The sequence below is a fragment of the Sylvia atricapilla genome, chromosome 1 (assembly GCF_009819655.1).
Source record: "Sylvia atricapilla isolate bSylAtr1 chromosome 1, bSylAtr1.pri, whole genome shotgun sequence".
Classification (NCBI taxonomy): Eukaryota; Metazoa; Chordata; class Aves; order Passeriformes; family Sylviidae; genus Sylvia; species Sylvia atricapilla.
Genome location: NC_089140.1, coordinates 14535674 through 14561749, shown reverse-complemented (window position 1 = coordinate 14561749; position 26076 = coordinate 14535674). Strand labels below are relative to the sequence as shown.

The 26076-nt window shown below is 44.7% G+C and overlaps 1 long non-coding RNA gene across 1 annotated transcript; it reads right to left on the bottom strand.

Moving 5' to 3' along the window:
• Nucleotides 1-8570: 8570 nt before the first annotated feature.
• LOC136363544 (uncharacterized) lies at nucleotides 8571-8943 on the bottom strand. The gene is made up of 2 exons (XR_010744004.1): nucleotides 8814-8943; nucleotides 8571-8649 (listed from the first exon to the last, which is right to left on the bottom strand). It is a non-coding gene; the product is annotated as an uncharacterized lncRNA (long non-coding RNA).
• Nucleotides 8944-26076: the final 17133 nt, after the last annotated feature.

Below are 26076 nucleotides of genomic sequence, written 5' to 3'. Positions count from 1 at the left end.
GCGGCGTCACCGCGGGTCACGTGCCGGGGCGGGCCCGGCGGGGGCGGGGCGGGGCGGGGCGGGGCCGCCCGGCCCCCGGTGAGCGCTCGGTGCAGGCACCGGGCCGCCGCCGTGCTGCCCCGCCGCGGGCTGCTCCAGCGCTCCGGGCGGCCGCCGCAGCCGTGCCAGCCGCTCCTCGCTGACGTGACGCTGAGAAACACCCCGGCCCTTCTGCCCCCGCTGGAACGGACAGAGGGAAAACAAAAACCCCGCGCCTTCCTCGCTGCGAACAGGGGTCGGTGTGACTGTTGAATAGACGATACCTGTAGGAACCACATTTTTTAAAAAATAGTTGCCCAAAGAGAAATAATAAGAAGTAGTCCTTGACATGTATTTCGAATTAACTTGCTTGGTATCTCTTACTATACTAAAAAAAAAAAAAAATTCAAGCATTGTTTGAAAATATTTAGGTGGCCTTCATAGCATTTCCCAATTGTCTGTAATCTTATCTTTCTCTTTGAAAAAGCAGTATCTAGTTCTCTTGGTTGCAAAGATAACCTTGAAAGCATGAACTGACTGTAACTGATACAGTGGTATCTGAATGAATCTGCAAACAGCCTGAAACAGTCGCACAGAGATGTAAGCTGTCTGCACTCTATTAATCTAATGAAGGGCAATGCTGGTCTGACTTCCTCTTTGACTATTTTAACACACGGAAGGAGGAAGGAGACAGTAAAACCATCAAAAGGTGGAAAGAACAGGTTTGCTGAGGGAAGGACAAGCAATGGAAAAGACCTGAGAAGTAGCAGCAAGAGAGAGAGAGAGAAAGACTTTAATTGAGGAAAAGATTAAAACATCAAGAGGTTTAATTGTACATGTGGACATATTTTCATACGGAATTGCAATCCGTCTTGAACTTCCAATACTGATATTTCCTTGAAATCTCATATGTGTTATGCAACAAACATGCAAGACAAGTAGAAAACACTGAAGCTACCTTCAAGCTTTTTCTTGTTGACCCTGAATACTTGTGAGAATCTCCCCTTGACACCGAGGATCATTTGACTTTGGGCTGTCTGTTCCCAAAACATAATTATTAAAATTCTGTTGGTGTTGTAAGGTTGACAACACTGTAACATCCACTCAGCAGTTATTCACAGAGTCTGGAAAAAACAGACTAGACACCAGCATTTCTATTGTAAGGGAAACATCTTGTATACAGATGTCCATTATTTGTTATTAAAAGACAAAAGAAATGTGTAAAAGGACAGTTGTTTTTATTTGTACTCACTCTTTGTAAATTACACGTACGTGAAAAAGATATAGAGTATTTCTTGGATGTTTCTGTCTAGCAGGATTCTATCAGATAGATAGATAGATAGATAGATAGATAGATAGATAGATAGATAGATAGATAGAACTGTATGCTCAGTTTTGTGGTAAAAAATAATGTACTTGGGACATTTGGGTACTTCTGAACAAGCTGACTGCATTTTACCTGCTGACATGCCTGAGGTGTATATAAAAGCATCTCAAAAATCAGTCATAGTAACCACATTGTAATTATCCTTCCTTGCTGCCAAGGCTTCACTAGAGTGCTGCAGGATACGGCATTAGTGATTCAGTCTGAGGCACTCTTCCCTCTGAGTCAGGGTTGAACCAATGGTCCCACATAAGATCAACAGGCACAACAGAGCTGAAGGTGCCAGAAGATATGTCATTTTGAGTCCCTGCCCAAGTGCAATCATGGAAGATTCCAGATTACAAATAAACTGTCCAGCTCAAGTTCCAATTTTAGTATCTGTGGTGTATTCTGCCTGTGAAGGATTTCTCTGCCATTTTACTGGAGCAGAAAGAGCTAAAGTTCACAACCTTTACTCACTGTGACTTGTTTTTCCTGAAGGTGGAGGAATGCTGCCATACTCATACCTCACATGGGACTACATGTATTACAATAGTTGGAAACATCCAGTACATGTATTGACCTCACAAATCCCAGATTGAAAGAACTGCCAACTAGAATTGCTTTATGTAGTACATGAGAATTTTGATAGAGAGTACAGGACTCAATTCTTGTATCTATTGTGTTCTGATTGTTCTGTATCATACTTTGCACACAACAACATCAAACTCTCTCTTTGTAAACTGATTCCTTATGAAACACCAGTGTTTGAAGTGTCTGTCTGTTCTATTACACCAAGCCTTCAAAACCTTTGTCCAAATTTAACTGTGTTTGCCAAAAGGGAGTTCCCTTAAAGGGAGTTTAGCTCCCACAAAGTCTGTGGAAGCAGTCAGCCATACAGAGGTGGAGAAAAATCCACATAAGAAAGTGACATTATAAATGCTGCAATTGTGGATAAAAAGATGTTAGTTACTACTTATGGTAAAACATAAACCCATGGAAAACAAGCTTCATGCCTCTGAAAATCCAGTCTTGAAAAAATCCATTTCTGGTGTTTGAATTAGACATAGAAATGTTGCTTTCACTTCTCAGATTCAAAGTTCTTAAGTACTTGTGTTATATGTATAAAAAGCTGAGCATATTCATTTTGAAGGGCAAATTGCCATTTTATTTCTTTTCTATTTTTTTTCTGAGTCTATATCAAATCTCTGCAAGTTCAGCTGTCCATTATTTTATGCCTCAGTCACAGTAATTCTAGATGTGTGTCATTTAATTAATTAGAAATGCGTATCTGAGAGTGGCTGCTGCCATCCTGTTACTCATAGTGCCAGAACTGGTGTTAGGTAACCAGCAGAAATGTGCTCCTGAAAACGTGATTGGTATTAAATCTGGGTTGTTTATTCATTGTTTGCCACCCCTCCTCACCAAACATAATCTCATTATGGACTGTGTTGATTCTTTCTTTCGGAAATGACGAAGAAGGCAAATACAAAAAGCTTTGTCACATTTAACAGGCAGATACTGCAAATATCCACCTTGCTCATTTTGCTGTTTCCTCAAGTTTTCACTCTTTTTTAGAGACCTTTTCTCTTTTGGTCTTATAACCTCAGCAGTGATAAGCTCTAGAGAAACCATTCTGAATTTAGACAAATGCACTTAATTCAACAAATATTTTTTAATATAAAGAGAATATATTTTTATTTTACTTTTAATACTACCTACAAATGTATTTTATACAATGGTTCTACTTGCCTGATATAAAACACATTACCTGGAGCATCTCCTGTGTACTCTGCTCCTACTCTCAGTTTTTTGACAGCTTCCAGCCTCTCACCTCTATCTAAAAATACTCTTACCACCTACACTTAGACATACAATCAATTCCTTCTTTCTGTTCTTTCTCTGTACTACAAAAGCATTTTTTCACAAAGTGCAGATGCTGTGGGCTTTTTGCATGAACTTGTCAATTTACTCCCCATCTCCTGACTCAACTAATAGATGAACCAATTTTATTTATATAACTGTGCATTATGAGGAAAATCAATTGACAAGGGAACAACTAAAGTAAAGAATATAGAAAAAGGAACCCAGATTTCTCAGGAGTTCGGCAAAGAAATTCTTTCACCATGACACTACAAAGGAATATCTGCCTTAAGGAGGAACTTTTATCCAGACTTCAGAGAAGATTATTTGTTTTACTGTGTAAAATCAGCAAGGAATTTGTAAAATTTTTCCATTTTGCCAGCAGATTATTTTTGCAAATCGTATTAGGCAGAGTGGACAGTGGCCAACACACATTTTTTTACTCTGTTCTCTTTGTTAGCCACATCACCATTGTGATCTTCAGTATTCACATCTCTCTCAGAGCATCCAGTGGAAGCTGTAACAAAAATTCAAACATGCTTGTTGTTTGTATTTGCAGTCTCAGTTTGCAAGAAAGGACTTTTTTTCCTGCAACTATCTGATTGACAGCCTTATAAAGAACAAAGTGAGATTTGTTTTGGTCGAACTGATCTTTTGATTCTGCTCTTGCCAAGACCCGGCTCCCTACTTACCTGTGTAGTTAAAACTGTTAATTGCTTTTCTCTTCTCGAGCACAGTATTCCAAACTGTGTCACTTCTGTTGGAGCACCGAAATACACCTCTGAGTCACAGAATTAAGAGTGGAGAAAGGTAATGAATAATTTTCTGACTGAATAGCTAAAGCCTACAGTAGATGAAGGCAGACACTTCTTTGTGCTACTTTAACCTAAGACCTTTGCCTAAACAAAATCTTAGTCATCTCTGCACAGCTAATTGTGTCTTGATCTCAGCATGGTTTGAGCTAACAGGCAATTAATCCTTTAAATAGTAGTATCAATTTTTATAAACCATAATAAAAAGTGTTCGTATTCAAAGGCACAATGCAAGTGTCCATTTATACCCCGGAAAATTAAGGATAGCCCACATAAGTGTCTTTAATTTCTAAGTACCTTGTATGTTTTCTAATGAAAAGGAAGAGTTGTTTATCAACCTCTGATAAGCAGAATCAAAATAATACACAGCTTTGCAAAAAGAATTAAATAAAACCTAGTGTATCAAATGTTTTACACATGTTGAAATCAGTTTTATTGTACTACACCAAATTCAGGCTTAGCAAAGTTTCAGGAGTTTTTTAGGGGAGTTTCTGGTTCCTCAAACCACAGAAATTCAGAATTTACTTCAGTGCAAGGGTCTGGCATGACATAAATCACCCAGTCACTGCTGGGAGCTCTGAAACTGGAAGTTCCAACTCTTGCTGCACATTGCTAGTTCCATGCAACCACAGAGGCTCCTCAAGGTCCACCAAAGCTCCCAGTGGATGGTCAAAGTGAAGTGAGGTTGTCTGGTTAATACTGGGTGTTTTTTTCTGAGGAACAGGAGTAACTGATAGCCTGGATAGATTTCCCCTCAGCTTAACAAGCATAGCTAAAAGCCAGGGGAGACGTTCATCCTGCCCAAGATTTTTTGGATATCTATTAATGTGTATCTACATCAAAGAAAAATGACAAAGCTCCCTTCAGACTCAGTGGAGTTCTATTTGTCACAATCAAAGGAGTCTGGGGACTAATTATTCTCATCCTGAAGTAGGCACCCCTATGTGATCAGATCAATTGCACTCTAGAGTCTGTTCATGTACTTAGTGGAAATCACTGCCAATGGAAATGGTGAATGCCAAAGTTTTCATGTTCATAAAGAATTAGACAAATTCATGAGAAAAAAATGGGTGACTTAGATTTTAATTTTCAGCTGCCTGAAATCAGCCATATGAAAATTAGACATCCATGTTTTATTTCAGATGTTCTCCGAATTCTTTTGCTATATGAGCATGATATTTTCTCTTGAAGGTATTGCCTGGTCACCATGGGGTTGTTCTTGAAGAAAACTGAACTAGAGAGCAGTGCTGGTGGAAGAGGTTTCACTCTGTGGACCCCAGTGACTCAGAAAAATACTTAATTTGGTAACTGTGATATTCAACTGAGTAAACATTCTTGGAAATCACAGTCTACAGCTTGGCTGGGAATGGCCCCATTGCAGAACATGTGTGGGAGATGGCAAGCTAGCCTCTCAGCAAAGCCATGAGGAGGACTGCTTTTACAATTTCACAGTGTGGATGATCAAGTTCCAGCACCTGTGACTGTGTTTAATTGACTAGTACAGATGCCACCTTTTATCCTTCCTACTCCAGTTCCTCTGTTCCATGATAGCCCCTGCACCAACTCTTCTGAATTTCATTCTGCTTCATAAAAGAAAAAAAACAATCCTCATGTGCCAATAGCTACTGCAGAAAGAGTCATGTAAAAGGTGACGACATTACCATGACAAGCTGTGTTTATATCTTTCATTTCTGTGTTTTGCTTTTGACAAAAAAAAAAAAAAAAAAAAAAAAAAAAAAAAAAAAAAAAAAGTTATTTCAAGTCTCTGAGTGGGCTGATATGAAGGAAACTATGTGCTGGCTCAGAGTTCTTAGTAATTTCAGTATATCATAGTCATTCCCAAGGAGTCACTGGAGTTCAGGGCCCAAACCCTTTCCAATCCCATCACTCCTTCAAATAGAGATATCTTAAGGAATCCAAGTCCACATTTTGTCTTGTTTGCTTTCTTGCAAGTTTCTCTGCTGGTTTTCCTTCCTCTTTCCATCAAAAAGTGAACAGAAACCCTTTTAAAGAATTTCATTGCTCAAAGGCTGGCCTAGCAATAACACCATGGATGTCACAGTCAACGCTGCCGTTAGTTCTGCTGTCTCACCTGCTTCTAGCCAGAAATGAGTCATTCCAGGTTTTCACTAGAGAGGAAACGATGGTAGAAAGTGATAAAAGGGGATTGGGTGGGTCTTTTTTATGTTCATGCGGTTTTTAAAGAGTAAAGTAGAAGTTTCATTAGGAAGAATGGAAATCTTTTTGTGTTTTGGCTCAGCCAGTGTAGTTTTACATCCCAAGCTGATGTGAAGGATCCCCTGGAGTGTTTCATGTAGATCATGGTTTGACCATTACAATTGCTCTGCAATAAAGAAAGGTAGAAATAAAAAGGCTGTGGTGGCTGTGACACTGCGTTGCACCTCTTTACCATAGCTGTGGTCTAATGCATTTTTCCCCAGCCTCAGCCACTCACTGAGCTGACACTCCCTAAAATGCTAGTGAAAACATCTTATGCTTATCAAAGTCATTAAAGCAATCCCCAAGTTCTCAAAAAATTTGTTGATTCACGTAATCACGCGCTTAATTTGAAAAGTCAAGTTCCAATTTAATAAATGCTAAACCTTTTAGAGGCATATATCTCTTTTGAAGCCTATGAAATAAAAACATGTGCACTCCATGGCCATTTTGGCCAGTTCTAATTAGCTCAATCCCTAATTAGAAAGTCTAGAGGCCTTGTGCATACTAGGTCATGACTCTAGCAGCACATAATATGTTCTCTCCATCCGCTGTTTTGCATAACTGAGGTCATGATCTCTTCCTGCAGCGTGGGAAGAAATATGGTGAGCACCTGTCTGTCCCAATGACAGGGTGACGCCGTGTAGGATGCTGGTTTGGTCAGGATGAAACTATGTCCTGGAAGGAGGAGCCCCGGAGCAGTTGCAAACAGCCGAGGCAAGGTAAAAGCTGTTAACACCAAGGCAGATTCACAAGGAAGCCGTGGCACAGCCGTAAGTATCTATTACACTACTGATAAAAGAGTCCCTCGAAGGTGCTTCCAATTATGAAATAATAGCTCTACCTTGGGGATGAATAAACTCCAAAGCCGAGTGAGAGGTGTTCACTGGCTCAGAGTTTTGTTACCATTATGTTTGCAATTAATGAAAAGGGAGGAAGAGTTCTCGGGCTTCCTGCCGAGACCAAAAAAAAAAAAAAAAAAAAAAAAAAAATATAAAAAAAGCAAGGAGGGCGGGGGGAAGGGAACAAAATTAAAACCAGGTCCTGACCAGGGTCAAAACAAATTTAAATGTCAGAGATTTTATAGCAAAACAAAGACCTAGTAGTTTAGTTCAAATGAAGCAGAAACTGGGTTTAAAATGATGTTTATAATCTCTTCTAGATTAGCCTCCTAACCACAAGAGTCACTCTAAAAGGGCCACCTTTGGTCTCTCTGACTGCCACAGTTTTGATGTATGGAAAATATATGAGCAGTCATTGAAACAAAGGGTGTGAATGCTTCTCAGCCTGCAGCATTCCTCGAGGATGGAAGATATCTGAAGCTCAGTCCCTCTGCAGTGAAGATTTAATTATTCATGCTAAGTGGAACAGCATCAACAGGATTGCAGGCACCCCAGAATACTAAATGATGTGGCTGTTAGTGATGGACTGAGAAAGACGTGGTAGAGGGGGCTTAAATCCCCTCAAGCAGATACTGAACCTGCATTTTTCATGCCAAGTGTGAATGTTCAAAAGAGGCGTCCCCCTCCCCCAGCTCTGTGATAGGAATACAATGACATCGCTTTTCCTTTGCTCTCCCTAGGCAGCATCGTTCAAATGAATTCAGATCAAATCTGAATTTTTTGAATGACTGAAGCCAAATGTGTTGTTAATTTACTATTCACTGGGAAATGTATCACCCATTTTCACTCCTTTTTAATGGAAATTGTTTTGTGCATTAATAACCACAAGTTATCCTCAAAGAACCCAAGTATCTACAGTCATCTCTTGATCAGAAAATAAAGGGCAGGACAGTTACTTCTGAGCAAGTCTCTCGAAGTGCAGTTTTCTGTGCCAGTCCATCTGGCACCAAATGATCTCTGGCATTCACCGCATCAGCTCCATCTTAGCAGAGGAGCATCAGAAACGCAGAGCTGATGGTCTGGACCAGGTACTCTGTGCGTGCCACAAATTGAGTGTTTTGTCAAGTGCTGGACGCACCATAATTTGGCAATAAGCATGAGACAGGTTACTGTAGTGGAGGCTGAGAAGCTGCCATGACAGCAGAAGTTAAAACTCATCTGGTGATACTACAATGAAGCAATAATAAACAGTTACTAATTTCTAACAGTTATAGGTCTTCAGCTATTGCTCCTGCAATCAGATACCCATGCAAAACAATAACTGTCCCCAGCCCTTTGCATTTGCTTCTCGAAAGGGGTGACATAAAAACTGAAGTGTTGCCCTCTCTTATGTGAGTAACTCTGTAGTTTTCTACCTGTTTTCTCGGGGAGCATTACCCATTCTTCCTGCTTCACTGTGCTTTTTTTTTTTTTTTTTTTTTTTTTTTAGACATCGAAAACATTCATCTTTGGAAAAGATCAGTACCAGGAAACTCTGAAATAAAATATATCCATGGTAAGGACAAATCAGATCAAAAGTTTCTAAGAGCGTTTTTTCATGAAAAGAAAAGAAAAAAGAAGGGAACATCCAGTGATACTGAAATGCTACAAAGCGGAAACTGAGAAAGGTTTTCACACAAACTAGAACATGGAACTTACTGCCAAAGTCTTTCACCGAGGCCAAGAGTGTAGCAAGATGAGAAAACAAAAGGCACTTTACGCAGGTAGCCCTGGAACAGTAGCAGTCACAAATGCTCAGGTTTTACAGCAGAGAGCAGCCTTTTATCCCTCCCCCACCCCCGGTGATTAGGAAACCAGGGCATGTCATCTCACTTGCTGTTTGTTCCTCCAGAAGAGCTTGGGGTTTTTTGACTTTCAGATATACTGACAGGATATTGGCACAAACAGAACTCTGAGTTGAGTCCATGGGCCTATATTTATGTGACTCCGTGTAATGCAAATAAGTGTTTAATCTTGACAAACGCAGGGTGTAAATTATCACATAGAATCGTCACTTTCAGATACAAACACACTCAATTCCCAAGGAAACATCCTTTACAGACCCGAGCTAGCCAACCTGTGCTCCCTTGTTTATTCTGCAGGAACAGAAGAAAGTGAAACAGGTTTTCATTTGCTGTGACAAAAGTCAACCTCACTAAATTTTATGGTTTGCAAAGGATGATTAACCATGAATCACAAGATAGAAATTCCTTCAGGGTATTTTCAGGAACTGTGAAATAGCCATTGACAAGATAGTATCAGCATTTTGGCCTCTTCTTTTTAAAGGTGTATCCTCAATGCTCACCACTTTGGGGCTGCAGTATTATAGGCTACAGTCATTTTTAGGTCAGGCTTCAGTCATGCCTTGGCATCTCATCTGTGACCGGCCCCATCACCTGACAGATGGCAGGATAGTAGCTGGGTCACCCTTGAGCCCTAAGGCCAAGACAGGTGAATAAAAACGCATTTACACAGCTGGAAAACTCAAAAGAGAAACAAAGGGAAGCAAACCCCAGCTCTCTTCTTTATTTAAAATCCCCCCCAAGCAATTATAGATGAATTATGCACTCTATCCCTCTCCTGTGTATGCACTTTCTCGCTGGCTAGATTTTAGTAATCTATTATTCATTCCCTTGCTCTCTCTTCCCTGCTTTTCCCTCTCTCCACACCGCAGGGATTTGCAGGGCTGCTGGGGGGACTGCTGAGCACTGCACAGACTCACCCAGGCTGGGTTATTGCCATCTGTGGGCACTGCCAGGGACACTCATCCCACTTCCAGGCCCCAAAGTTGGGTGGATGACCTGGGGCTCACTGCAGTACAAGGGGCATCTTTGAGGGTGTTGAAGTTACCTCCCGGGCTCTGGGTGAATCCCAAGCAACAAGATTATTCCACAGAACTGAGCTGTCAGGCAGGTGAGTAAGCTTGATTTAAATATAGATCTTTTCAGGGTACTTTGTTAGATATACAAGTAAACACAAGTGAGAAGATTCACATTTAAAATTCCCCTAAGCAAGCAGGTATTTTAGGAATAGTTAGATCTTCAAGATCTTACGAAAGACAAAAAAACCTACTCTGGAAAAAAGGAATAAAATTCCCATTTCAAGAGTTCCTGACCATTTCTGTAGCTTCTGACAAATGACCTAGTGGTCCTGCTGGGCCAAATGTGGGAGGAAGTCTCCTGCACTTTGTACAGATGACTGTCAACACACACTTTTAAAACAAGTTCTCATGCTTTCATATTATCTGTCCTTATGAGGGGCCTTAAAGATCATTCAGTTCCAACCCCCTGCCATGGGCAGATACTTTTCACCAGACCAGGTTGCTCAGAGCTCCCTCTGGCCTTGCCTGGAACACTTGCAGGAATGGGGCATCCACAGCTTCTTTGGGCAACCTGTGCCTGTGCCTGGCCACTCTCACAGTAAAGAATCTCTTCCTAATATGTAATCTAAACCTATTCTCTTTCAATTCGAATTGATTCCCCCTTGTTCTGTCACTACATGATCTTGTAAAAAGTCCCTCTCCATCTTTCTTGTGGACTCCCTTCAGATACTGAAAAGCCGAAATTAGATCATGCTGAAGCCTTCACTTTTCCAGACTGAACAAATCAAATTCTCCCAGCCTTTCCTCACAGGAGAGGAGCTCCATCACTTTAATCATCTTGGTGGCCTCCTCTGGACTTGCTCCAGGAATGTCCTTCCTGTACAGGAAACCCAGAGCTGGTTGCAGTGCTCCAGGTGAGTGTCACCAGAGCAGAGCAGAGTGCCAGAGTCCCTGTCCTGCTGCCCACCCTGCTTTGGATGCAGCCCAGGACACGTTTGGCTCTCTGGGCTGTGAGTTCACTTGGCTGGGGCATGTCCAGCCTCTCATTCACCCCTGCTCTTCTCAGCAGGGCTGCTCTCCATCTCCTCAGCCCTCAGCCCATGCTGATACCTGGGGTTGCCCCAACCCAGGACAGCACCTGGAACTTGGTCTTACTAAACCTTATGATGTTCCCATGGCCTCACTTCATGAGCCTGTCCAGGTCCCTCTGGATGACATCCTGTCCTTCAGGTGTGAAGCTCAACTTCGACTATGTTGATGCTCAACTGCAATTACTGTCAAAGTAAATTTAATCTTTTAATGGGAGATGATATTGCAGTGTGATTTGATCACTCTGATTTGCTGTGTTACCATTTATTCCTCACTGTATGTTGCAGTCATTTTATATCCCCCAGAGAGATGCTTTTATAGAAGCGTACAGATTACTTTTTATAGTTCAAAATCTTTTACTTCTTTATTTGCAACTTCAAGTAACTTCTCAATTAGCTTGTCAGATAGCAAAAAGGCTAAGTAAGGTACTCCAGTGGGTAATAATCCCAACCAAGCAAAATGCAATATAGAAGAGAAACAACTATATATACTAGACAAGCCTACAGTGCAACAAAAGATTTAGTTCATATGAGAGATAAAATTGCAAAACAATTCAAAAAAGTAATGTAAAATATTTGAAAATTCAAGCACTTGCTCTGGAATATTTTTTACTTAAAATCGCATATTTAATCTTCATTTGAGTATCCTGAATATTTGGCTTGATGTGAGCGTTGGGAAGTTTAGCACAATTACTACATGACAGATAGTGTTCAGATTAAATTCCTAGACTGAGGAAATCTGACAGTCACTTGTCTCCAGACAAATCATACTCTGACAAGATGATGTGCTGATGACTCTCCATTTTCTGTAAATTCTGCAATTCTTCATTCCGTGGTTGCACAGCAAGAGAAAGGCAACTGACCTTGCAAAAAATCAATGCTCCCCAAAGTAAAAGCAGCCTTTGATTTGGTCAAGATCTTCTTGTGAAGGCTGTTATAACTTTACAATGCACTGATTTTTGATAAACTAAAAAATGGATCTGCAGAGGCTGCAGTGCCTTCTTACACTGGGGGTTTGTCACATGTATTCCATTCCCAGATTTATTCCTCTTAACTGATCATAAATGAAGTTATTTTATTATCCAACTCCTGTGCTGGAGAGTATAATGAGGAAAGTGGAGTACTCATAGTTGTTCACATTTACAATCTACTCTGCCAGGAATAGCTCATAACAGATATAACACTGTAAAAAGATGGTTCCTGTGCTGAAGAATTAATACTACACAGAAGAGAGAAGAAGATGCTATGGGAGCTGGACAGCCTTGGTGCTGCAACTGTAGTGTGACCAAAAAACCATTGGCAAAGGTCTTGGAGTTGCAGGGGACCACTACAGTTCCTAATTTCCCTCTTCTCCTCAGGCAATCTCCATCTCTGGCAACACAAAAAATACTGCAGCAGAGTGGCAGAATTGGTCTTTACTACTTGTTTTGGGGGATGCTTCACTGGAGTGTTTTATTGACTTTTCAGAAGAATTAATTTACTGAGAGCACACCAAGCCTGTCCTGCTGGTGGTTCATTTAGAGGTATAATTTAGGGATTTTTTTGAGTTATCGATTTTAGAAATGCTTTGTGGAGGAGATAAGGGAATGTGATCTATGTTCATTTTTCCTCGCACTCATTGGATTTAGGGGCTGGCTTGGCTGATGCAGAGCGCTGTGACACCAGGGCTGTGCTCAGGTGAGTTTCTCCCTCTCTCCCTGCCCACCAGCCCACAGGGTGCCTTCACTGGCCTCAGTGAGTAGAAGAGTGGTTCTGTCCTCCCATGCAATGCCCAGGGCCAGGGAGGTGGCAGGCGCACTACCCAAACCCTAGGGGAGATCCCAGCAGGAACCTGCCCAGAAGCCAGGGGAGAAGCAGGGGGTCCTGAAGCCACTGCCCCATGGTGCTACCACCCAGGAGGTCTCAAAGAAAGGCTGGGCTGAGGGGGTGCTGGGGACACCAGAGGAGGCTCAGCTGGGACCAGCTTCTGTGCAGGGAAGGGGAAGCAGCCGGCAGAGCTGTGGGCACCTCCTGTCAGAGGTGTCTTTACTTCTGCCCAGGAGACCACACAAGTTTCCATTCACTCCTCAACATGCAGCCAGGCTGCTGCAGAACACAGGTTTAAGACAGGGAAGATTTTTTTTTGTTGTTGTTAATAGGTTTCCATTTCAAAACTTGGAAGGTTTTATATAGCAGGGCACAGATTTTTCTGTCAAATCTAATCCCAGCCAGTGCCACGCCATAATCTCCTAATTACACTATGCAGTAGGATCAGTCTCTCTAATCCCTAATTATATCTTTGCTTGGAAAATGTTTAGTCTCACTCCTGTCTCTTCTACATGGTCTCCAGCTGCCCAAAGGATCCTCAGAGCTGCTAATAGTAATAATCTGCTGAGGTAGATCTCAGCAGTTTCCTTCTAGGAAACTGCAAATTCTCCCTGGAAAGTAATTCAGTTTTATCAAAACTGTTCATCAATTTGACCCCAAATTTGTGGGGAAAAATAGCAAATAAGCAAACAAAAATGTGATTAATTGTTGGTGACAATACTCCCCACTACAGAGAGAGGATACTGCAGGATGCTCCTGGCCCCACACCCTTGGAGACTTTCAGTTTGCACTGAAAACACTCAGCCATGAAGCATCAGAGACTCACATCTGCTCCAAATGAATCCCCACCCATCAGGGAGCAATTAGCCAAGGAACAGCGATTGCCTGGCTATTCAGGAGATCATCCCTGAACAAGACGTTATTTATTGGTCAATTGGACACAGCAGCAGCGTTTTGGGTCAGTGTGAGATCCTTGTCATTCACCCAGTGCAGTGCCTTCTGAGGGAGGATTTCTCAGCGTGATGCTGGCTGGCATCTGGCATCTTGAATGTGTAAAAACAGATCTGTGTATGGAGCCTCTCCTTTTTTTCTTTTTTTTTTTTTTTTTTGTTTTTTTTTTTTTTTTTTCTTTTTCTTTTCTTTCTTTTTTATTTTTTTTTAACAAATGCAAGGAATTAAAATGTTTTAATGTGGATCAGATGGAATCGTTTTTGTGGACAAGGCTTTTTTTAGCTGAAAAGAAACACCTGCAAATTTTACATACTGATCACTCTAGTAATTGCTTCTTTGTTTCTTTTATTAACATTTTGGTACAGCGGCTGAACTGAAAAAAAAAATCACTAATTTTCTCAAACCAGTTCATAATGCTGGGATGGGGCTGCCTCCCTGTTCAGAATAATAATGGTGGCCTGCTTACTGTAGGTGTCAGTTTAGTGACCTGTGGAGAGTCTGCAGTAAAAATAATATGTGGTTCTTCTTCAGTCTTGTACAGCTTACACACACACACACACACAAAAAAAAAAATAAATCAGTGGTCTGTGTGTCCAGCCTTACCACAGTAGCAGCTGGTAGAAGCCACTTGGTAATATTTCATCAGGATTCAGAGATTTAATAACAATTACTATGTAAAAATATGCAGAGCAAGATTAATCTCATATTATTTGCAATGTGAACCATTAATATTGTAAGAAGGCCATTAAGGGGTGGAAGGCTAAAAAGGATGATCCAGCAGTACCAGGAGGGCTTGGGGACAGGTCTGAAAGCAGCATTTATTTCAAAATGCTTTAGGAAAAACAGTAACAGGCCATGAAGAGTGTGGGCTATAGAGGAGGGCGGTGTTTGATGCAAAACGAAGTTTGTTTTCTAAAAATCATTAAGAAAGAGTGGGAGTGGCGCTAAGGTGCAAGCTGGGGAGATCATTCCGCTCCTCCTTCTGGCAGGCACTGGACACTGCACTGTCTGCACCAGCACCAACCTCCCTCTTTTAATAAGAGCTTTCGCATATTACAAGCAGCGTGATTTTAAATTTCAGCCTCAGTGGGGACACCACTTCTTCATCCCCCCTGCTGGCGGCTGGTCTTTCCCTGTATTCAGATGTGACCGTGAAAATGCTCCAACATTCATCTCGACTGAGGAAACCCAAAGACTGGGAAATACTAAACTGAGTTCCCAGACCAAACACGTCTGACAGTGCCTCAGAGTGATGCTGGAAGCATTTGACAGGAGCAGAGGACAAATAGGGTGGCATCAGCCCAGGATGTGTTTTGAAACAGCCAATGTCACTGACAGGCAACACGTGAGCTGAGTCATTGCAAAGGTATCTCAGCTCTTGCACAGGCACTTTGGATGTGTAACACTGGAGGCAGGATACCCACGGACAAGCTGCATCACGCACTGCTTTCAGAGCCCAGCACTGCAGTGCCAGGGGCGCTGAGGCAGGCACAGATCAGTTTTGTTCACACATCACATTAAAGCCCTGGGCTGTGGTATGACCAGTCCCCACGCTCCGGGGAATGGGAGAAGCTCCTATGAGAGGGAGGGAGCTCTTGGTGTTTGTGTAGGAGGTGACTTCAAGGAAAGAAATGTGAGTAGGAGGACCTTCAATATTCCCCTTTTGCAGGGCGAGAGCTGGCTCTTGCCTGAGCTCAGGATTACTCTGTCACTCAGAGATGTGCTCCAGGACACAGAAACTGCCATTTCTTTGGAGATGGAGCTGCAACAGGGCTCCTGTGAGGTGTGAGCAGATTCTCAGCCTGACGCTACACAAAGGCTTGGTAACTGCCCAGACAATTTGTACTAGTGAAGCAGGATTTTTGACACAGCAATGGCCATAAAACTCAGGAATTTCTAATTGCCATCACAACCCTCTCATTGCATGACTGATTGCATGTCACTCAGTATGTGACACAGCATTAATTATGCATTTTAATTCACGAATTGCAGCTAATTACTGTTGTCCTGGTGAGAGATTCTATACTTCATCTTGTTCCCATGTACAGGGTTGGTAGGAATATATCAGAGATTTGCTCTACCCAAGACAGTCATTCAAGAAGTATAAAATTGTGATGAATCTTAGGCAAATAGTGGCAGCAAAAGGCTGAGGGGCAGCTGGAGGTACATACTCAAGTCACAGTGTGAGGGTGAAAATCAGACACTCTTTCATCAAGCAGGAAGAGCGGATTTGGACTCCCTGATTTGTCAACCTCACATCTTTCCTGGAATCACAGTCAGCTTGGAGGTGTATCTAGCGACATACGAGTATAAACAACACTTCTTCACACAAGCTAATTTCCTAATTTTTAAGGAGGAGGAGCAGCGGCAGAGGCTCCTTCCAGGAAGGATGGTGGCAGCTGGGGCACCCACGCCTGCCTGGGGCAGCTCCAGCAGGACCCACCACGGAGTCACTGTGCCTTAGGGCACCCGGGTGCTCCCTGTGGAGCCCCCCTGCACCTCTGGACCTTCCCAGCCATCCAGCCATTGAGGTCATGGCCCCAGCACAGGTGACTCTCTGGACACTGCTGCAAAGAGCCAGAGGCGCTCAGAACGTGCCTGCAGAGCACAGGCAATGCCCCCGCCTGTGCTGAGCCCGGGCCCTGCCTGTTGGTGACAGGAAGGGCCATGTGTGCCGCTGCCATGCCCCTCGACCTCCCCATTCCCTCTCAACGTGTCCATGGCTGCCCGTGGCATCACCAACATCCTGGGCCTGGGCCGTGCCCCGGCGCTGCTCACGGCCACCGAGGACGTGACTCACCGGGCACGGGGGAGCAGGCTGCTTCCCCTCAAAGCACAACGCCCTGTGCTGAGGTTTGGGGGTTGGTTTTGGTTTTGTTTTGCTTTGTTTTCATTTAATATGCCTTTCTCTGTGGGCAGAAGCCTGCCCTTCTTTGCAAGGGAAGGTCAGGGCAGAGCTCGGTCTGGGCAGCTAAAGTGCACAGGCAGAGGCAAGATGTTGTGTGCACCTGCTTTGGAGCAGTGTGAGAGGCAGAGCAAGAGCAAGGAGCTTTAGTCTGAACACAGCCCTACTACCTCATTCCTTCCTTCAGCACTAACATTAATTATTTAATGCTTAATAATGACATTATACCTCTGCTACTGACATACTGTGAGACTCAAAAAATCATTCTGAACCCCCGTGTGCAATCTTTACACAGAAAAGAAGTCTGACCTCTGTGAAGTGTTTCATAAACCAAGAACAATAAAAATTGTTTTCCCCCGGGAGCTGTTTTCCCTATTTCAAGCAAGAATTTCCCAATTCTTATTTGTCTGCTTATAAAAATAATGTTTAAATGTTCAGGAGTAAGAAGTGCCATTATAAAAACAAATTGTGCAGAGTCTTCAACACGTGACAGTTTGGGGTAATCTCACTGACAGTATTGCACACCCATTAGAACACATCAAATGAAAATAATATTTCAGAGGGGAACATATTCCACGTCACTCCCCCACAAGAATATTTCAGAGGGTAGGAGCGACCTGCAGCTGTTTGGAAAGTATTAGTCTCATTGCAGAATGAGTCAATATTTAGTGACATAGCCTTTTCCAAGTAAATCAGAGTTCAGGACAAGATCTTCCACTTTACTGATGCTCTGGAGGTGCTCGTGCAGAAGAGAGGTGGCACAAAACAGCTGCCTACCCCCATTGCCCTGGTGCAGAAGTGCAGCAGCCACTGCTGATCCCTGACAGCAAAGTGCCCCCTTGGTCTGCCCTGGCAGGAGCAGCTGGTGGGTGGCTGCTGCCAGCACTGGCAGTGTGACCACAGTTTTAGGAGACACACTGCATTTTCAGGGCAGTTTTGCTCCTTGGTGAAATCTCACTGTGCCCCACGGAGTGGGCAGCAAAGAGCTCTCAATGCAGGACTGCAGCCAGCTCAGGCTCTGCCTTGGAAACAGACACACTAAATAAAATGTGAGCTCTTCTAACACTTGCTACTGGGCCCAGTCTGCACCAAGTTGTTTTATGCAGCTAATGCCCTGCTGGGGCAGAGTAGCTGCTCTTTTCCCACCTTCCAGAGGGATGCTCATCCACAGCTGCTCCCTGGAGTGGTTGGAACTCCAGCCACGGTCACCCGGGCACTGGTGGGGCTGCTGCTGACTTCAGGCTGCGTGGGCTGGGGCTGCACTGGCAGTGAGAACAGCCCTGCCTCACTCCACACTCGTGGTGTAAACTGAGTGAGGTCATTTCAACTGGAGAGCATCCACACGGATGACTCTGTGGACAACATAACATAACAGCAGAACACAACAGTCTCCAAACATACATGTGCATGCATGCATCTAACACACATTTTTGTGTATATACATGTGTTTTATATGTATATGTGTATATATGTATACCTGAATAAATAGTGCAATCATTTTGTAGTGCTATGAGAAGCCTGAGGTATTTCGTGTATTAAGCAGAAGTCAGCTTCTACCTGACTTTAATGAGTGTTTGTTAATGCCTGTGTAACAAATGACTGCTGACTGAGTCAAATACAAATGATTATATCAGTAACATGTACAGAAGACAAACCTGACTCCTCAGCTAAATTAATTTCCCTGCTCTCCTTTTCTAGCTGTCATTTACAAGCTCCAAGACTGTAAGAAGACAATCCTGCTGCAATAATCACACACAACTAGCTACAAGCATGGACCAGAGTCAGACGGATGATTTAGGCTGCAATAGCACCCTGTGATATTTAATTTTTGACTACCATTAATGATATCACAACTACACAGGGGATGCATAAAGGTAGATATGTACCCACAAGATGAAAAGCCAGTGCAGGGAGTGCAGTATGCCCCAGGCAGGAGCTGAAATAGCTGTTGAGGAGGGTAGAGCCCAGCCCTGCTCTTCATGAGAGCTTAAACAATGTTTTTTTGCAAATATTCTTTCTAAACTGAGCTTAAAAAAAAGAAAAAAAAAAGGGGGGGGGGAGGGTTTTTACATCTCTTTGAAGGTATATGGGAAGTGTAAGTAGGAAATGCTCTGCAGACTCATACACTGTGCATGAGTCATGACTTTCTGTTTCAATTCATTTAGCTTCTGGGTTGGGTTTTCATTGCTGCTACATTCACCCTTCTGGTTTAGGAATTTTTGTGGTTAGAACAGCCAAGACATGGGAACTCCTGGTCTGACCCTTCCTCTGCCCAAGGGCAGTGGCAAGGTCTTGCCCTCTCAGCTCCACCAGTGGAAGTTCTCCACTTTTGTATGGAGCCCGTAAGTATTTCTTGGGTCAAGTCAGTGTGAATCTCTGTCCTAGAGGTCACCACTCATCAGCAGATGTTGAAAAGCCCTTTCCCATCCTCACTCCTAAAAATGCTGAATACCAAATAATGTAACCTGTAATATCACCTGCAGCACATTCCCAAACACTGAGCCCTGTTCTGGGTGCGAGGGGTCAGCACCTTCCCTCTCCCCAGCAGTGGTGTCCTGGAGTCATGTAGGGACTTTGATGTCTGCAAGTGTGGAAAAGGGGGAGGTAACAGAACTACATCCCTACTGGGTCAGGGCAGGTTGCTGTGATGCACCTAAATTTTGGGTTATGATTTTGTCTGATGCTCCTCTTAGATATGGTTGGTATGCCATCTGCACAGCTAAAAAGACACAACAGGAATTAAAACAAAAGGTGGCCTCATTAATCTTTTCTAAAATATGAGAGGTCTGTATGAGTTCAAAACTTCTAAGTGGGTGCTCAATTCTCTGCTGATGATCCTATCAGTGATGAACCCACTGCTAGTAGCAGCACCAGGCAAACTCTTCCAGCATTGATCTCTGAGAGGCCCTCAGCTACATTAATGCAGCAAAACCTTTGCTGAAGGGGAAAGACTTTTCCTGGGATAGCATTCAGGAAATACAAAGACAGGAGAAGAAATTAAATTGAGCAAAGAAAGACTCTGTACACCTTTATTCCTTTCAAGTACAACACCACACTCCTTTTCTGAAGAGGTCCCCTTGAGTTTCCTCAACCACACGAGCCATTTTGTCCTTTGAAACTCTCTTCAGGCACATTGGTTTTGTCTGCTCTTGTGGACCTGCTTTATTCTTCCATGTCAACTCTCACCATATAAAAGCGCAGACTCTTCACAGTGATGCACTTGACTGACTGACTGGGAAGCAAAGCCCCACGGCGCCCACCCTTAACCATGCGGCAGATCGGCGCTTCCCTCTGGCCCCATCTCCCCGAGTTTCTAAGTGTTAAAGCAGTGAGGGACCTGTCCCGGCAGGGAGGTGCACTCCAACCCGCAGAAACCCATAACAGCACAAGGATTTTGCTGTGTCAAATCCCTGGCAGCACCGTAGCTGCATATTTTCCCGATGGTTATCTCCTCTCCCAGGGCGCTCCACGGGTGCAGCTCAGGGGAAACGTGTTTCACCAAGTCAGCGCCAACCTGCGCCAAGTCACTCTTTTATTCAGCAGCAGCGAGGTCCCGGCATCGATCGGAGCATCCCTTGCGGCAAGCAGCCCCTGGCATTCCCCACGGCAGAGGAAACACAGCTCACCCTCTGCCGGGTCCGCGATGGGGCGGCACGGCTCCTCTCTGCCCGCCCCGTGCCTCGCGTTCCTGCTTTTCCCCAGCTCCAGGGGAACAATCCTCGCCTTGTTCCCGCTCAGTGACCTGGCGCTGCGATTAACACGCATGAGCGGCTGCATCGTCCGCACGGGGAAAGCGCCGGGGCTCGGGGCGGCAGCGACACCCGCCCTTGTCCCCGGCCATCGGCACCCCGCGCAGCTCGGGCTGGTGACCCCAACTCAGCCCGGCCTGGGTGCTGAGAGGGAGATGTGTGTGCTTCCCAAACTCAGCCCGGCCTGGGTGCTGAGAGGGAGATCTCTGTGGTTCCTTGGTGGAATGACATCCGCGGGGACAGCCTCATGCTGCATTGCTGGCGGGGCTGAGGACAGGACTGCACACAAGGGGAGGGTCGAATAGGTGATATTTAGAGCAGCAGAGCCCCTGAATGACTTGCTGCCAGCTGTGAGTTTGGCTTCCATCATCATCATCGTCATCATCATCATCATCATCATTATCATTATCATCATCATCCAGGCCCTTTGTAGAGTGCTGCTGAGAACCTCAGCCCTGCCCGAGGCTGTGTGGTGGCCCAGGGAAATTTCACCCACCGGCAGCAGGACTTGGGGAACGCAATCACCGATTGGGGGAACAAGTTAAAGACACCAAAGTGTTTTGCCCCGCTCACCAGCCATGGAGATGGTGGGAACGTTTTCCAGCCCCTTCCTGGCAGTATTTGCAGCCCCCAGGGAAGGAGTCTGCCTTTCACCCTCTGCCGCTGTCTCAGGGCTGTGCTCTCCAGCACTTCCAAAGGCAAATTTTTCAGTTGCATAGAAGATGATGTGAAGGTTTGAATGTCTAGAAATCTTTTGGAAATACTAGTTATACCCATATGCAGCTTCTTGCAGACCTGAAGAAGTCAGGCAGCCACAGCTGGACCTGACTTTCTGCTCTGGCTGGAGGCCGAGGGTGGTTCTCCACTTGCCTTGCTGGAAAGCCCTAAGGGAGAGCAAGGGAGACAACAGCCTCCACCCACTGCTTTATTTGGCTGTCCCAGCATCACCATTTTCAAGTGCTAGCAGGACGCTGCTGAAAGGCAGGATGAAGAAACACTGCTAGGAATGCTCTCAGAGACAAACACTGGAGCTGGAAGCAGAGGAAAGAGCCATCCCACAGTGCAGGAAAGTTACCTGCAGGTCCCACTTGTGCCTGAGCAGACACACCTGAAAAAAAATCTCTGATAAGGAAAAGCTTGGTGGTGCCAACCTCACAGGGGTCTTTAGGCATCAGAGCATATTTACAGGTTATAATTTCAGTCTGTATCATTTCATCTGAACTCCCAGGCACATCTTGGGAGCGCCTCCTGCCCCCAAGAGCAAGCCCTGCTGCTGTGGGCAGTGTTTGGGACCTCTGCCTGACTGGGCAGAGGAGGAGGGCTGCAAATACATGCTCTGTACTGTTGCTCCTCCATGGTCTGTGCCTGCAGCCTGCTCGTGATCCCTGCAGCCCGGCAGAGGATGGGAGCAATGGACAACTAGAAAAAAAAAAAGAGACATCACATCCATCCTTGTTATTCCGCTTTCACAAGCTTCCACTGCAGAGGTTGTTGTCAAAAGATTTAGTTCCTATCCATTATTTACTGTATCAAATCAGAAATCTCAGAACTGGTTACAGAAGAAGGATTTATTACAGAAGAAGGAGTTATTAGCTGTCTAGTAATTTAAATTATCTGCTCCCCCTTACTCCACTTTTCGTGGAGCTATGTTGACATTTGGGGAAAAAAAAAGTTCTGTTGCTATAGCTACCAAGATGAGCTTCCAGCCATGAGATTATGATCAATAAAATATACCAGATGTGTCTCCAAGAGCTTTCATTAATAAAAAACCAAGTGTGATGAGAATCTTCAGACTAATTCTAAGAGACACAAATGAGATGCTTTTAAATATCTCATCTGATGAAAAGTAAAAAGCAACTAGCACCCATAAGATTTTATGCCAAGCACTAACTGAAGCATTTCTCTCACTGAGAACACATGCACCAAAATAGCCCTTTCAGAAACACACAGCTCAGAAAGCTGAGCACAAGTGAAAGGGGAACCCTGTGTTTTCCAAGGCTGCCACTGGTCCTTTTGCTCCTGCAGAACTGCTGATGTGCAGAACAAAACCCTGGGGCCTATTGTCAAAGTGAAGACTGAATTTCCTGTCCTTGCAAAATCTCTTCTTCTTTGCAAGTTTTCTCAAAAAGCTCAGTATCCACTTCCCTCTGGAGCGTTCTCCCATATGTGCTGTAACCCCAAAACAAAGATGCATTCACAGTAGGGCCAATGAAGGCCCACAGGCAAAGCATCAGCAGGGAGGAACAAAGGCAACAGAGGAGGAGCAGAGAGGAGCCTCAGAGTCAGGTCTTGCCTGAGGGCCAGCACCTCCCTTCTCTGCACCATGGCAGGGTTCTGGGGGGCTCTGCTCACCTTCATGGCCCTTGGAGTCTCCCTGCAGTGGGCATCTGCTCTTCTCTGCTGGAGCTCTTTGGTGTTTCCAGATACCTCTGGGTCTCCTTCTCCACAGCCTTGCCTTGTCCTAGGTTTCCAAACTCTGACCAAGAACACAATAAAGCCAAACTCCATCCTTTCCCAGGCTGGCAGCACAATTTCTACCAGCTTTATCAGCCAAGTGTATGAACCAAGGATCCTTCTCTTCATGTTCACATGTGCTTACACTCCCACAGTCAGTTGTGGATGTAGCTCTCCTCCCCTGACAGCTCCTGCAGTTTCCAATTAGAGTTAGATGAAGAGTAGAAAGAAAATTTTTATTAGATTTCACTCATGCTTTTAGGCTTATTTTTATGCATTTTGGCTCCTTGTTTTTATTATTCATGTTCTCTCATTTCCCAGTTCCCAGCTCATTTTCACCAGCTAATAAAGGTTAATAAACTCACTCCAAGTTCTGTGATGCTTTGAGTCCAATTTGAAGACTGCATCTCTGATTAGCCCATAACAGGCGAGGTACATGTCTGCTGCAATATTGTCATTGAATTATCCTGCGCTGGAACTGGCTGCCACTGTTTGTCACTGTGGGAATGAAACGTTAATTTAATGCTATCTGCATTTATTAGAGAGCAAGCCCATTGTACAGGCTGCCAAGGGAAACTGACAGTCCTCTACAATAATGAGTGTGGGGGAAAAATCTATTTCTCATCAGGAATGACTCTTCCCACCTCTCTCGTGCCTGTGTCTGTGGATCAATGGAGACAAGTCAGCTGGAAATGAGAGAAAAAAACAAAAATGACTCAAGCTTCACCTATGAGTGGATTTGATAACGATTTACCCACTGCATAGCTCTGACTTTCTGCCATTAATTCACACCATTCCTTTTGCAGTCAAATAAACAAAACTAATATTGCGGCATTTCCAAGTATCTTCCCGTAAAAAAAAAAAAAAATCCCTCGGGAATGGCGAGGCGCAGCCCCGGGCGCCCCCTGGCGCCGCACGCCGGGCCCACGGATCGCCATTCCGGGTGAGGGCAGAGCAGAGGCCGGGCCGAGGGAGGGAGCGGGGATCCCTGGATCACTGACCCGGCACACGAGGCCCCATTGCCCCCGTGCTCTCCCATGGCCGGGAGGCCTCGTTAGATAGTTAGGCCGGGTTAGTTAGCGCTGGCTGTCCCTCACTAGCTCGGCGCTGCTGGAACTTCAGCCCTGGGTGGACAGTTCTGGTTTTAGCGTCCCGAGAGGTGAGATAACAAGAATGGCTTACACTTCATCACGACCTTGCAGGCTCATCAACAAAACAGTCCTTCGCTGGGCAGGGAGGATGACCTCAGCCCTGGCAGTGGAGGAACTCATCATTCAGCCAGAAGTCAAGTTGAACCTCAGACCTAGAAAGTGTCACAAACCAAACTCAAAACTTCTATTACTCCACCACAGCCTGGCCTGCATTCCTTCCTCTCCATGCCTGTGGCTCAGCTCCCTCTCCTGTTGTGTAACCCTGAGCACACGGGCTGCTGTTCGAGAGGAAGGCAGACCCCTGGCAGCAGCACTAGCAGTGTCTGTCAGGAAAAGCAGGCAGCTCGTCCCTTCCCCCGGCACAGGGACAAGTCACACCCGAGGTGGGCAAAGGGGAAGGGCGGCAGGGGCTGAGCCTGGCGGTGACAGGACCAGGACTCGCTCTGAGCCCATGTGAGCAGCAGGAGCTGCGCTGCCTCTGCAAGACAACCCACCACCAAGTGTGAGAGGAAACCCTCTCCTCCAGGAGCTTCCCTCTTCCCTCGGCAGCGGGAAAGAGGGTCACCAGACCGCTGCAGGCATCGAAAGGCCTCGCGGGGAGCTGAAACGAGCCTTCCTGGGAAGCAGACTAAACTCTGTCCTGTTTTCTGCTGAAGGGTATTTCCTGCAGCAAAAGCATTTAAAGAATCATTTACACCCTCTCAGGGAAGATCATCCCAAAATACCATCCAAATACTCGCTTGTTTATAGGATGATGAGTGATCACTTAAAACATCTGTGCCAGCAGCACAACACACCCCCGGCTGATGGAACTGGGCCTGTTGATGAAGGTGATAAGCAGAGAGGATAACGCCGACATTTACACTTTGCTGAGCTAATTTACCTTTACAAACAGCAAGTGGCTTCGCAGGTATCTTCAATACACTATTTAAAGCTGTGAAGCGTATTCGTCTCCAGCTGTAGGAGACAATTTAGCTGCCTTACAGGACAGGGGTTTCCAGGCATTTTGTTCCTCGCAACAGGAGCTGTGGAAATAACTCTTTAACACACACCCGGGGGCACCTCCGAGTCATTTCCACGCCCAGTTTTGTGGATTCAGGAACGCGTAGAATGTGGGTTATGCTGCTCCCCTTGCTGCAGGTACATATCAACACTTCCCTCGGTACTGGAGGTGGAGACAGTACGGATGGATTTAGCTCCCTTCCACAACACCGCTGCGCCCACACCGTGCGGAGCACAAACCTGTAAGTCATCGCGGGGTGCAGATATGGTGCCACATAGTGCCATACCACGCTATACAACGCCTCAGCTTTCCCTTTATGATCATTAGCCTCTTACTTTCCTTTTCAAATGCACATAGGCTAAATAGGATCTTTTCTTTTGAATTTTCGTTCTTCACGTAACTCTTCTACTAACCATTACACTGCACAGCGCAGCTGACTGACCGTACCCTCTGCCCCTGAAACACTCAAAGGAGTCAGAGGCTCCAATTGCTCTCCCCGCATTGCCCCCAGCAAGGACTGGTTAAAGATAAAGAAATGAACAGCCCTGTGCGTAGTTCAGGAAGAGTCAAGAGCTCAAAACTCCTCAGGCAAAAATTCTGACGTACCCATCAGTCCTCAGTAATCATCTTCCAGAGGTGTTTTCTTTGTCATTTAGAGGTTTTACAACACCCTTAACACCTAAAGTATCAGTTTTGCACATAGCACATGATAAACAGTGATTCATTTTGACACCTCCTAAATGGGTGTTACAACTCTTGGTTCATTCAACGGGGAAGGCACCTAGGCCAGCCAATGAATTCCTTATCATCTTCACAGTACAAGTAACCACAGCTTTACCCTGGCAGAGATACAGTATTTTTTTCCCTCACTTTTGAAAGTCATTTTGGACCACTCCATTGCTCATAAGAAACTTCACAGTGAATGATTTCCTTTCCTTTCTGAGCATCCCTTAGTGGTTGCTTGCAATTAAAGAGGTCTGAGTTGATCATCCCC